A 14,595-nucleotide genomic window follows, 5' to 3' on the forward strand; every position below is an offset into this window, starting at 1 on the left:
CCATCTTTGGTTCCTGGAATGATTCAGCATTGACAATATCATCCAAATGGGGCATTCTGAGTTTGGACAAGGAAGTTCATGGGACTTAGCCTCTGTTTATTCCATGTAGGGTATGTTGACCCTCTATCTCATGCTTGAGTAAAACAGGTACACTAAGATGCTCAGAGTTGTGCCTAGGGGTTGTCGCATGGTCCTGTGGGTTGGCCCCAGTTAAAGGAAAGGGGTCTGATGAACAGATCACCCTGGATGCCCTATGTGTTATTTTTTTGTCACAAAATCATGCAAGATTGGGCCTCTACATGGTGCTGACATGCTGATTTTTGCTGATTCAAATTACTTATACAGACAGAGACTTCACAAAACATAGCCTATCTGCAATATTAACATGATTTGTGTTCTACTGCATCTTTCCTTTTTACCAGTTTCTAAAAACCCCTAGTTTTGTAACTGCAGAAAAGCAATATGCTCCTTCTAATATTTTGCTTCCAGAATGAAAGCTTGTCCTTATTCCTAGTGCTATTGGAACTCACTGTCACTCATAGCTTGAGAAGGGACATGGGCCTAATTCTGGTTAATGAGATTTAAGAGATGTCCACTTGGGGTCTTCTCGTAAAGATTTTCTAACTCTTAAAAAGAGACACAATAGGAGATCAAAGTCAGCAAGATTATGGAATAGGAAGCCTCCTTCCCTCTTCCTTTCATAGAGGTTCAATTCAACAACAGTATCTGGGCCGAGTCCCTTTGTGAGAAATCTAGAAGCTAGTTAAGAGGCTACTGCATGCTAAGTGAGCATGAAACCAGGTGCATCAAAATTGGCACCTTCTGGGCCGGCCGAGTGGCGCATTGGTTAGGAGTTGGCTTGGGACGCCAGCTCTGAGCAGCAGGGCCCGGGTTTGGATCCCACATGAGGGCCAGTGATGCTGCGCCCTCTACAGCTAAGATGATGAACAACAGCTCAACCTGGAGCCGGGCTGCCGTGTAGGCTGTAGTGGAGCAGGCCGGCAGCTGGCGTCTGCTTTCGTGAGCTACCATGAGCCGCCATGAGTGGCCTTCCAATGGCTGGCGGGCGACTGCCTCACCCAGGAAAAGCGCAATGATGATACCAACATGGGCCAGTGAGGCGACGTCCTCCATAACTAGACTGAAGAACAAAAGGACAGCAACTTCTCTGTTCCCCTTCCCCCATTCCCCAATGCTGTTCTCCTCCCCCAATTCCCCAATAAAATCTTAAAAGGAAAACAAAAAACAAAACTTGCACCTTCTAACATAGTCCCTCCCTCTGGCATAGTCCCACACACTTTGAAGGAAACAGTCAGCTCCTGGCTTCTACCTGGGGAGGGAAAGAGAAAACTGGACTTTATACCCAACAATTTGACTTTGGGGGAGCTGCTCAAAGGGTTGGAGCTGCTCATGGATGGGAACTGTCATAATCTAAATGCCTAAGGGCTACTGAGAACAAACAGGAGCTGGGTGGTGTGCTGCTGCTTCATGATACAACAGACAGCAGAGGGAGCAAGAGATTATGAGCTCCAGAAAAAAGAAACCAGCAAATCTTCTAATTTGGAAAAATTTCTAATCCAGAGAAGACACACCCACAGAAAAAGTTTGCGAAGTCCCCAGAACCTCTAGCTAGAACAATTGGTAAATGTCTTGCTCTGTATGAAGGCAATTCATAAAGAATGGGAGAGACGGTTGTTTTTTCAAATATGGGGATACCAACACAAAGTTATAAGAAACATGAGAAGCAGGGAAAATTGGCCCAACAAAGGAATAGAGTAAATGTCCAGAAACTGACCCCAAAGAAATGGAGGTATATAAATTACCCGACAGAGAAATCAAAATAACCATCACAAAGATACTCCATGAGCTCAGGAGCACAATGCATGAACCAAAATGAGAATTTCAACAGAGGGAAAATATAAAGCAGAGCCACACAGAAAGTTTGGAGCCGAAGCCACAACTGAAATGAAAAATTCAAAAGAGGGGTTCCAATAGGGAATTGATCAAGCAGAAGAATCAATGAGTTCAAATGCAGATCATTTGAAATTAAGCAGTCAGAGAAACAAACAAACAAAAAAGAATGAAAAAGAGTGAAGGGACTTATGGGATCTCACGTTATGTGCTTTTACTACAATTAAAAAAAGAGACACAATCAACATTATTTCACTTTTCTGACTTTTTAATATTATTATGGTGGGAGACACCTGAGCTATTGCTCATTTTGCAATATTGAGAACTAGTGACAGAGTAGAATATAGAGAGAACTTTACTTATTGATGATGCCTTTGAGTTGCTCAATTAAGCAACCCTAGAGATATCTTATCATTTATGAATAAAGCCATTTTATGTTGGGTTTATGGTACTTACCATGCAAACCATCTTTATAAATATACTATTTGTGAAGATTTGTCCTTAGCAAATTGAAGTTACCTCACAGGAAATGCCATAAATTGGAAAAAACAACTTAAAAATGAAAAAATAAATAAATGAAGACACAATATTAAGAATAGAGTTAACACATGACTCAGTAATTCCATTCTTAGGTTTACATCCAAAAGAAATGAAGAAAATATCTCCACAAACAGCTTGTATATGAATGTTAATAGTAGCATTATTCATAAGAGCCAAACTATGGAAACAACTCAAATGTCCAACTGATGAATAAATAAAATGTAGTATATTTATGCAATGGGATATTATTTGGCAACAGAAAGAAATAAAAATGTGTTATAGAACTAATGACCCTTTAAAATATTAAGTGAAATAAGTCACAAAAGTCTGATACTGTATGATTCCATTTATATGAAGCATACACAATAGACAAATTCATAGCGGCACAAAGTGGATTAGTGATTGCCAGGTGCTCAGGGGTCTGGGGGTTTCTTTTTGAGGTGATGAAAATGTCCAAAAATTAGTATTTATGATGGTTGTACAACTTTGTGACTATACTAAAAAAAACAAAACACTGAATCATTCACTTTAAGGGGGTGAATTTTATATTATGTATATATCTTAATGAAGCTGTAATCAAGAAATAAATAAATAAATAAATAAAAACAATTCAAGGAAAAATGCCCACCACAATTTATTTGGCTGTCTAAGCAGGGAAAACACATGGCTTATGAGAAAAATAAAAATTAGATTCTTATCTGAGTTTTTAATAACAAAGCCAAAATTTTCAGAATTCCAGAAGAAGATGGAGTACCAGATTTAAGATATTTAAGAAAATGTAGGGCTGGCTGAGTGGCTCAGCTGGTTAAGAGCTTCGCTTGGGAGTGGTGGCTCTGAGCAGCAGGGCTGCAGTTCGGATCCCACATTGAGGGCCAGTGACACTCGCCCTCTACAGCTAAGATGATGAACAACAGCTCGACCTGGAGCTGGGCTGCCGTGAGTCACCAGCGACGGCGTAGGCTCCAGCGGGGCTGCAGTGGGCTGCTATGAACTGCGTGAGTGGCTGGCAGCCAGTGTGAGCTGCTGGGAGCCGCTGTGAGCGGCTGACCAATGACCGGCGACCGATTGCCTCACCCAGGAAGAGCACAATGATCATGCCAACATGGGCCAGTGAAGCGATGTCCTCCACAACTAGACTGAAGAACAAAACAGCAATTTGTCTACCTGTCTGTTTTAGTATGTTTAACTGGTTTTCATAATCACATTGGGTAGTAGTATTATTGGTATTGTTATTCTGAAACTGTTGTGTGTGGGATGTGGGATAAAGCCAATGAGTAAGTGAGGAGTATTCTAATTCTGTTAGCTCCTGGATCTTTGAAAACTAGATTCTCAGTGTGGGAGAAAGGGTATGCAGCTGAAACAGAGAAAACTAAACACCCTGTAATTTTGATTTTGAGTTGAAATATTTAGTTAAAGACTTCTGTCCACTGAAGATGCCTAGAAAAAATGACTGCCCGAATATCAGTGAAATTTTTAGTAACCTGATTCTTGTTTTCAAATACTATACCCCATCAAAAGAAGCTCTGGCTCCTTGGACAAATACCTGATTTACGTTCTAGCACAGGAAATGTACAAGATGATCATGGAAGCTATCGAAGACTGCTACAGTCATGTCGCATGCACTCAGGAGCAAACTCAAAGAGACTGTCACTGGCCAAAGATGGAACAATTTAAGTTTCAATAAAAATAAAGTTGAAATGGATTAAAACCCATGAATTTATAATAACATTAAAAAGTAATTCATCATGTCAGAAGATGACAGGAAACTAATTTATTATCTTGAAAACTGGGTAAATACAAGGAAAGAATGTAGGTTTATCCTGGCTTTCCTATGTGAGTTGTAGCAACTGGGTAATTAAGCAGTAGATAAAGGGAAGCATCTCCTTATAAAATTATTCCAGCTAATAAATGAAAATAAAATGATAACATATTATTATTTTGCAATCTGCAATACATTTCTGGATCTAGGAATTGAGCATCAAATGACTGCAAACATCAAAAAAGAGAAAAAAAATGGGCATTATGTGCCTCCTGATTGACGAATATGTCACTATCTACATTCTGTCAAATGGACCAAAGCTGACCTGATCCAGCCTCTCTGTCCATCTGCCAATTTTCAGGCCATAAAAAGGATAGAAGAATGCATTGCATGATGCCATGAAAAGGCAATCAACGTAATCCAGACTATGGGAAATAACAGGGCAAACAACCTGAGCTCTTCAGTAGAAATATTGTAAAAATAAGTAAATAAAATGAAAAAGAGATGAAGGAGGATCCCTTTCTAATTTAATCTAATTTCCAGATTAAAATAGCCTTTACAAATGTATGAGAGAAAAAGACAAGAATAGAGCCTATGAGGGAGAGAAGATGCTGTGATTGGGATGGGGCCTATGGAGGTGGCAGGCAAGAGTCTGTTTTTGATTTGGATGGTTATAGGGGTATTCACCTTATAGTAATTTAGTAACTACAAAAAAAAACCCAACAGGAAATGCTAAGCATATATTTGTAAGTACTAAATTTATCATCCATCCATAATCTATAATTCATAATCTACCCATCCTAAGTATATCACCTATATAATCACCTGTCCATATTCCACCATCACTGCAAAAGTAATAGTTAAAATTAAATGAATTCTTATTATGTGCCAAGTGTTACTCTATTTATTTACACGTATTATGTCATTATTTACTAATGTTTCCATATCACAATGAGAAAATCGAGGCACAAAGATGTAAAGTAACATGAGTAAGTTCATATAGTTACTAAGTCTCCTTGGAGTTGAACGGTATTCACCTAAGGAAAGATACCTGGCTAACTCAGGTGGCAAAAGCAGCTTTAAAAGGGGATAGATTTGGGGCTTATTAACAGATTCATTCACTCATTTCCCAACAACAAAAAAAGTTTTTTGTTGAGTGTCTTCCCTGTGCCAGGCACTGTGCCAGGGGCTGGGCTGCAGCAACATATGGGGTCATTATTCTCATTGCTCTCATGTTACTCACAGACTGGCAGCCGGACAGAAGTCACTACAGTGTTTAGCTGTGGGATTGGGGCGTGGTGTTGTTGAGGAATGGAAGGCTAAGCTGATACCGAAGGATGGAGTACGGTTGGCCAGGCCGTTTGCAGAGATGGAACTACAGGTATAAAGGCATTGGGGGCATAGAGGAGCAGGATGCATTCCAGGAAATGTGGAAAGGGTTCCCCAGGCTCCCTGGTATTTACACTTCAGCTTTCTCCACGCAGATGCCCTTTAAGAACTAGTGACTTTAGAAAATCAAAACCAAGCCAAAGCTAAAACCAAACATTTGCATCCAAAGTGTACCTGGAATGAACTGAACTCACAACGAATGAAAATCTCATTCTTTCCCTCTGTCTCTCATTTTGATTGAATTACATACAGAGTCACTACATGTAGGAAAGGGTGGACAAGGGGCTCTGAACCAACCTGAACTGAAACTAAACAATATATCAGGCTTGTTCAGTGTGGAGTCAGGGGACCGGATTAGTGCCAGCGTGAGGGAGTTTATGGCGTCATGTTTTTATTGTATTATTAACAGTTTCGGAAAAGAGATGTCACAAGTTTCTACCACAGGAAGGGTTTGAGAGACGAGACCACTACTATATGGCAACAATCCCCGTGTTGAGGAGATCGGCCTTGGTGGGTTGAAAATTTCTCTCCAACTGTTTTTTCTAAAATAATAACATTAGACTAGTGTCAGAACTGAAAAACAGTTGAAATTGACTATTTTATTAAGCCTGAGTACATTTGGAGTCTCTGAGCTGTGTTTTGATAACTTGCTTAAACTCAGAGCAACTGAATTTGAGAAAAGTCCTCCCCGACTACATGAAGGCCCACAGGCCCACAGGCCCCTCCTGCTGGTACTGGCTTGTTCTCTATTGGAGACACCTGGCCCTGCCTTAGGCCCAGATCTGACTGTGGCTGGGGCTCACCACCCAACACTTGGCAGCTTCACTCCCTTCTCTCATAGGGACCTCTTCTTGGTGGACTGGATAAAAATCAGGGCACTGGCTGTACCATTGACCCTGGGTGTGAGTGTGGCCAAGTCACTGGGTCTCAGTTTCTTCATCTGTGAAGTGAAGAGTCCGCCTCCTCCCCACTACCAAGTGACATCTCAGAGTCTTTCTGGAATTTACACTCTGAGATTCTCTGATTAATATGTACCAACCCATGTTTCACTAAACAAAAAATGACTGAATGAGGTTGCTGACACTGGTCAGTAGGGCCCAGGGAACTGTGGTCAGAGCTTCAAAGGTCACTAGCACACTATTCATTAACCAAACTGTCCACGTTCGGAGTTATATGGCATTATTTTCTAAGGCAATAGTCCACGGAGTTTCTGAACTATGAATCAAGTATGCCTTACAGATTCAGATCGCATCACTGCACACAGTTATCTATGTGCTCCATCTTGCGTTTGTGCTCCTACTTCCTGAGCCTTGTAACCTAGGGCTTTCCCCCTTTTCGTCTTTGCCCTGATGCCACTAATACTTTCTTCACCTATATTGTTTACAAGGTTATTTTCTATTTTGCTACCAAAATTCTTCAGAGCTTGAGGTTTTTTTTTTTCTCTTTCATATTTTAAAATGCAGTTCTGTGCTAAAAACAAAAAGGGCACAGTCTTTGGACGTAAGCCCTGGGTTTAAATTCTTTTTTTTTTGACTTATTAGAATTGATTTTAGGAAAATTATTATCTCTCTGAATCTCTGTTTTCATATCTGCTAAATGGAGATACCATAGAATACTTTGTAGTGTCACTGTGAGGATGAAATGAGAAGTAAAAAGATTAAGCGCAATAAAGATGAATTTTTTTGTGCCTTCCTTCATATGCCTACCATTTCCTACTATGATCTTTATCCTTCATTTTACTTTTAGCCTTACTTACACTCAGCCAAACTCTACATCAAGAGTAGCCCAAGTGAAAGAGGAGGTACAATGTGTATATTCTCATTCATACTCAGGAAAACTGGGTATTTGAGGTTGTGATTTACACCTTCAACATCTATGACATACCCAGGCATAAGAGAATTGTAGCTATGCGTCCCTTCTTCTCTGTTTGAGCTGAACCCCTATTAATTTATCTCACACTCTCTCTTCTAGGAATTCCCCAGCCCTTCTACCCACGCACTGACCCACCATCTCTACAGTCACCGGGGGAGCTGTGGTATACATACAACTGTTATAATGAGGCTCCCAAGTCACAATTCAATTTTACAGAAATGAAACCCTGACGCAAGAACCTAGATAAATCCACATTTAATTGGTCATGACAGGTTCATGTCTCAGGATGGACCAACAAACTTCTTCCCCAGAAATTTGGGGTTTTGACTTGAGAGAATTAATTCCATCTCCTATAAGGTGGCTGGATATTGAACAATCTCAGAAGCTTTTGGAGCAATTTTCCACAGTGGATATAGGAGAGGACAGAAATGTAATTTGCAGTGAGAGTCAATGAAGGAAATGAATGAAGGGAAATAGAGATGAGAGAGGACTAATCAGAATTCCTTCCAGCCTGGCAGCCTCTGGTTCTATTGCTTCCCCAGAGCCACCTGCCTCCCTACTATATAAGCTCTCCATGCAACCTTCCAACGAATGCACTTATTGTTGGTTAAACAAGTTCTAGTTAAGTTCTGTTCCTTGTAAACAAAAGGAATTTAACATATGTCTAGTGATATTAAAACTCACAGCCGGCTAGTCAGTGAGGGGCCACTGCAGCCCTTGGAGACAAATGACCTGTTTTCAAAGATTTCATTGTGTAGATGTTTCCAGCAGTGTTCTTTATTCCTAATAAGTACATCCACCTTCTAATGATGTTCAGATACAAGTTTTCCCTTGAATTTTTAGCCTAGCTTAGATTTTTAAGGAGTGTGGCTCATTAGAATTAGTTGGAATATTTTGTGAAAACTTAAAACATGTCCTAAGAAGAGTTTGACTGGGTTTAAAGCAGAGGACTCTAAATGGGATTGAAGTACTATACTCATAGGAGCCATTTAAGCAACTTCAGTGTGTGACAAACATGAAACCCTTTCATCATGACAACTAGTGTGTATAGCAGAGAGTTTCACAGTGATAACAAAAAGATCACTCAGATATGCAGAAAGAAGCCAGCATTGTACCATATAGTAAAGGCATAAATTCTATACTGCATTGTCTTAGCTTGAATTATGATTTTGACGCTTAGCAACTGTGTGACTTTGGACAAGTTATTTAAACTCACCTATAAAATGGGAACATTTACAGTAGTAATCTAAGATGCTGCCATGTAGTATATGTAAAATTCTTAATAAGTAGTCTGGCTCAGAGTAATAGCTCAATAAATGTTAGCTATTATTTTTATTACAGCTACATAGCCTTAGCCAGGTTTAGAAAATCTTGTGTGCCTCAATTCCTAATTGGAATCAAAATCTGGAAGTTATTTATAATTCAAAGTATAATTCATTTACTTATATATTTCTGTGCTGGTTAACATTATCTTTTAAGTTGTGTGCAGAAAAAATATTGTACCAATATTTTTGGTACAAAAATAGGTGATATAAAAAGACAGGTGATATAAAAAATTAATTTTCTCTTTTAAAGAGTTTAAAGTCCGGGGCAATAGTTGAAGAAGATGAAAAAAATAAGTAATTAGTAAACATCAAAAATAAGTACATGGAATACATACCACAAGTGCAAAATAATGCTAAAAATAGCAGTTTGCTTTCTATATGTACAAGGACCTAGCCTATTTTTCTTACACTACATACTAAAATGTGTGGATTACTGGTGGAAACAGAGGGGCCTGCCTCAGAGGATGAATTTCAGCTGAAACTGAAAGAGGGTAGAGGCAAGGGTTTGAAGAGATAAACAGGTGGACCTCTTCAGGATCGGAGCAGCATCATAATAGATCTGAAGTAGGAGGTAGAGATATTCTGAATGTTTAATAATGTTTAAGCACATGCCATGTGCTATATGCACTGTATTAGTCACTGAATTTGCAAAGACAAATAAAAATACTTATAGGAAACGTACACATCAAGTGGCAGACACATGAATAAATGTCATGGGGCTCAGTCCTTTGCAAATATTAAACCCACATATTTTTGTATCCTTCGTAAATGTGTTTCCTTGCAGCCTTCTCCCAACTCAAGCTGAGCCAACAGGCTTCCGGCTCCAGGGGAGGAGTAAAAAGCTACTGCTTCGAAAAAGAGGCTGCGCGTTAGTCTTAAATTTTAAAACTGACTTTCTTGATATTTTTAGAAAGTCAATAGCTCTGAAAGAGATCCTGAGACAAGAAATACTATTCTATATTACTCTAACCTTCTTTAGCATATCAAGAGGTAAGTGAATGACTGGGTTGAAGAGATAGGCTCTCTGTGGCAAGGGCAGAGATATCTCAGGGTATTGGGTGAAGACCTAGAATGTCAGCTGTTGCCCTTGAGGTTGTTGAGAGAAGAGGAGGGAAAGGTGTAACACGGGAGAAGCTGAGGATCCCTGGAAGAATCCTAGCCCTCAGCTTGTGGCCACACCAAGTGGTCCATAAGTGATTGGATGGCTTGTGCAGCAGAAGGAACCCAGGTAGTGCTCTGTCTCCCCATGGCCCTAATGCAGCGTTCAGGGGACCCAGAGGTTCCCAGATCAATAGGAGGTGTGAGTGAACCCAAAGAGATAGACAGGGCTATGTTCAGAATTAGGAAACTATGTAATCTGGGCTTCTAGCTCAGAGCAAAATAACTAGGATCACACATTTTTATGGTAGGTCCATCATGTCACCCAAAATACGTTTTCATTGCACATCTGAGAGGACTCATGAGCCCACATCGCAGGGGACTGTAATGAGGTTGGATAAGAAGATTGCTCTGCTCCGAGTCTGGGTAGGGTTTTGCGGGAGGAGTGATCTATAGGCAGTACCTCACACGGATGTGATGAGAGGGCTTCTTTGTAGATGTGATGTTCTTTGCTGACCTGATGATATGTTTAAGTCCTTAAGGATAAGTAGGAATGACTCAGACAAAATTAAGGAGGTGGGATTGCATTCCAGACCTCAGACACCACATAAGCAAAAGATCAGAGGAAAGAACATATTCAAGGTGCTATGAGTATTTCAAATGGCTGCAGCAGAGTTTGAGGAATGTTTTATTATGTTCCCAAGGAAACAGACTCTAGGACACAGATGTCAGTGTAGGAGGTTATTGGGAAGTGACAACATCTGGCAGAGAGTGAGGGAGGCAGGAATGGGCACTGGGGGACTGTGATACAGATCTCAATATCGTGAGTTCTGGAAATGGGATGGGGCTTTAAATTTGTCACAAACTGAAGCAAGGAGAGGGTTTAGCTATTGTCTCCTGACCTCAGATAAATGTTGTCTCAGGGGTGAAGGAGTAACCTTGGGTGAGACGGCTTCCTTTGCTTGAAAGCAATTCCCAGAAAAGGGTTTCAGCTGTGAGCTATCAGCGGACAAGATTTTACTGGCTGGAGAAATGTCTCGAAGTTGAAGGGGTACCTGGGTGGCACACCCCACGGTATCCACTACAAGGTGTAAATTTGCAAAAGATGAAGTTAGAGAAGTAAGCACATGCCAGGTAAAACAGGATCTTATTATAAATCATGTTTGTGGGTTTGGGCTTTTTTTTTTAAGTAATGGGAAGCTATGGAAGGGTTTTAAGGAGGAGGTTAAATCAATACAATCATGTTTGTATTTTAGAAATATCACGATGGCTGCTGTGCAGAGAATTCATTTGAGAGAGGATACTGGAGACAGGGAGGCCTGTGAGGAAGCTGTTGCAGTTAGAGATGCGATGAGAGTTTGAATTTATTAAGTGAAGATGGGAATAAAGAAAAGTGAACCAATTAAGGAGATACAGAGAAAGCAGAATTAAAGGTATCTACTTATTAATTGATGGGATGTAGGAGTGATGGAGAAAAATGGGTGAAGCTACAGTTTCTGTCCTGGGAATCCGAAGTAGGAAATTTGGCCAAAGACAATGTTATGTAGTTTTCATTTCCTTTTTCTTCTTTCTGGCTCATGGACAACTATACTTGGCAACCCTCTTGCGGTTAGGAGGGACCATGTAACTATCTCCGTCTGGCTAATGAATGTAATGCAGGTAATGTATGTTATTTCTGGGAGGAAGCAAGAGAAACCTCTGTGCCATTCTCTAGTCTTCTTCTTTGGCAAGAAGTGGGGAGGCCATATGTTGAGATGGCAGAGCCGTAGAACCAAAACAGCTGAGAACCCTGAGTCACGCCGTGGAGGACAGCTGCTTTAGGCTGTTGCCCAGGAGAGAGAGAAGGGCCTTGTGTGAGCAGGAACAACTTTACAGGTTATGCTTTTGAGATGTGGGGACCGTTTGTTCTCACAGAGTAAGGCTAGCCCAGGGGTCAGCAAAATTTTGAGATGGAAGAGCCAATCCTGTTCCTCACAACAATTTAAAAATTATTCGAGAGCCATAAAACAAATGAAATCACCATTATGTAAATAATATCCTTTAAAAATTTTATAAATGAAGCTATGATAGTTTTATTTACGTTTTCAATTTTACTTCAGAGCCACATGTATGTACTCAAAGAGTCACATGTGGCTCACGAGCCACAGTTTGCTGACCCCTGTGCTGGCCTACCCTGATAAATACTGGAATATAAGAAAAAAAATTGTGTGGTGTGGGTTGTATGTGTGTGTGTGTGTGTGTGTGTGTGTGTGTGTGTGTGTGTGTGTGTGGCTGGGGCCAAAAAGAGAGGTGAGCAGAAAAGGTAGAATGTGAATTTTGTTTTAGAAATGTTTGGTTTAAGATAACTGAGAGAGATTTAAGTGGGCATGTCTAGTATGCAATTAGAATGTGGGCAAGGAATTTGAAGCAAAATCTAGACTGAGGACATAGATTTTGAAAGGCATCATAGCCAATAAATGAAGTCACCTGAGATTTTGAAACACTCTGATCTAAAATGATCTGAGCATTTTATTTTCCTGGTAATGAATGGTATTTTTGGGTCCTTTTTAGAATGCAGTGGAATTCCAGAAAACTTTGCTTTTTTTCTATTAAAATTGCATTTTCTATATATGTCAATCTCAATATCACCATATATTATAAACCTATTTTTCCCCCTGCTTCATGATACTAAAGGTATCAGGGTGCCCTGCGTGAATGTAAGTAGAAGAGCCAAATTCAACCATATAGAAAAGCAGGCAAGTCAAATAATTCTTCATAATCTGCAACCAGTTTCTGTATTTCTTGAAGCGATGTGTCAGACTTAAATTAGGAGTTGCTTTGAAAACTTAAAAGGACCCTGTGGTCATACAAATATAAAATAAGTACCAACACATTATTGTTGACAGCCAGTAAGTAATCCAAATGTCACATTTTGGACACAGAAGCTATGGGAGCTATTTGGTAAACATAAATTTTATAGATTGATGTAAAGGCTGCAGAGTTTGTTGCTTTTGGGGGATAGAAATAGCAACGAGACAGGACTGGATATGAATTCAGCCTGTGCTGTGCTTGAACTTTTGCCTGTTCCTGTTCAGATACATGTTTGTGTTCCTGCCTACCAGTTAATCATTAGATACCTAAACCGACTCTTGAGTTCAGCAGCAAAAATATGCAGGCATAAGATTTGCAGCATGTTGCAAGAGGAGCAGAAATAAGAAGTAGTTTCAGCTTGGCTCAGCCTAAACGTGGTCTAAATTGCTGATGTCCTTCACACAGATAACCTACCTGTAAGAAAATAGGCTGAACTGGTATATTTATTATCATTTGATTAATACTTATAACCTGAGATACAAAAGGATTAAGTGACCTCTAAAAGGAATACAACAAAATATAAGGGCCAAGGCCAGAACCTAAGTTTGGTTCTTTTTGATTCCAAATCCCAAAGACGTACATCCTGTTATTGTCCTTCACTTGATTGAATTGTGTTTTCTACAAACTGAGGGTAAGAAGACCACCGTTCATGATAAAAAAGATTACAGTTTGCTTTTTTTGCGATACTCAGTTTATTATGGTGGTGAAGAACTGAACCCACATTATCTCTGAGGTCTGCCTATACTTTCTTTTCTTGACATCACTGTTTTAAATGGGATCGTTTCAGGTGTATTTTTATAACCTCTATATTGTGTAAGGGATGTGTGTCTCTTTCTTGTACTTCCCTCTGTCTCCCACCCCACCCTGCTTGCTTTCTTTCTTTCTCTTTCTCCCCCCTGCCCCTGTCTCTTTCTCTCTCTCCCCTTCCTTCCTTCATTCCTTTCTTCCTTCTTTCCTTCCTTTCTTCCTTCCTTCTGTCCTTGGAGCTTTGAAATATTTTAGAAAGAGTTATTGGTTTCAGTTTTCCCTTTTGCTTGTTTGTCATAATGGAAACATTTCCCTTCTCTCCCCTGTGGTATTCTTTAGAGCAGCTGTTCAAAATGACTCAGCTTTTCCAGTCAGCTGTGGTCTCTGCCTCATGGTTGGGAGGAGAGGAAGCACAACATACCACCCCTATAATAACACACCAAAAGGTGCCTCTTTCTGATGAGAAACAAGGAGCTCTGTCCTTGTCTGGAACCACTATCCTTTCCTTAATGTACATGCCTTCCTCTTGCCCAGCGTTTTATCTCATTTTCCTCATTCTGTTCTGATTCAACAGTGTCATTTTGAGTGGGTTATTATCACTGTCTCTGTGAGTCAATGGCGTGTGAATATTCTGAGGATCCCCACTCATGAATACAACAAACTCTTCTACAAAGGGAAGAAATATGATTGCTGAATATTAGTAGCCCACTAGAGATTAGAATTTAAGATTAGACTAAACCTGCCTAACGTATTTTTTTATCCAAAGTTGAATGATAGGAAAGGAAGGGACAGGGCAAGGCAATAATTTAGAGAGGAAGCTAATATATATTCAGTGTCTATTATGTCTCTAATACAGAAGCTTTTCTACTTACAAATTTTCAATTTATGGACTCTCACTATGTGAACACAGTTATGCTGCAGTGAAAGGCGCCCACCACTAATAGATAGGATTAGCAGTAACATTAGGCCGTTCTAATCATTGTTTCTTGAGTCACAGACAGAAAATCTGCCATGCACATGTTAGTTTTGAGGTAATGTGTGATCATGATTAACCCCGTTAAAATAGATATGTACAAATAAGTGCCAAAAAGGAAAGACATAATA

Source organism: Hipposideros armiger, unplaced genomic scaffold, assembly GCF_001890085.2.
Source record: "Hipposideros armiger isolate ML-2016 unplaced genomic scaffold, ASM189008v1 scaffold_516, whole genome shotgun sequence".
In the NCBI taxonomy this organism is placed as follows: Eukaryota; Metazoa; Chordata; class Mammalia; order Chiroptera; family Hipposideridae; genus Hipposideros; species Hipposideros armiger.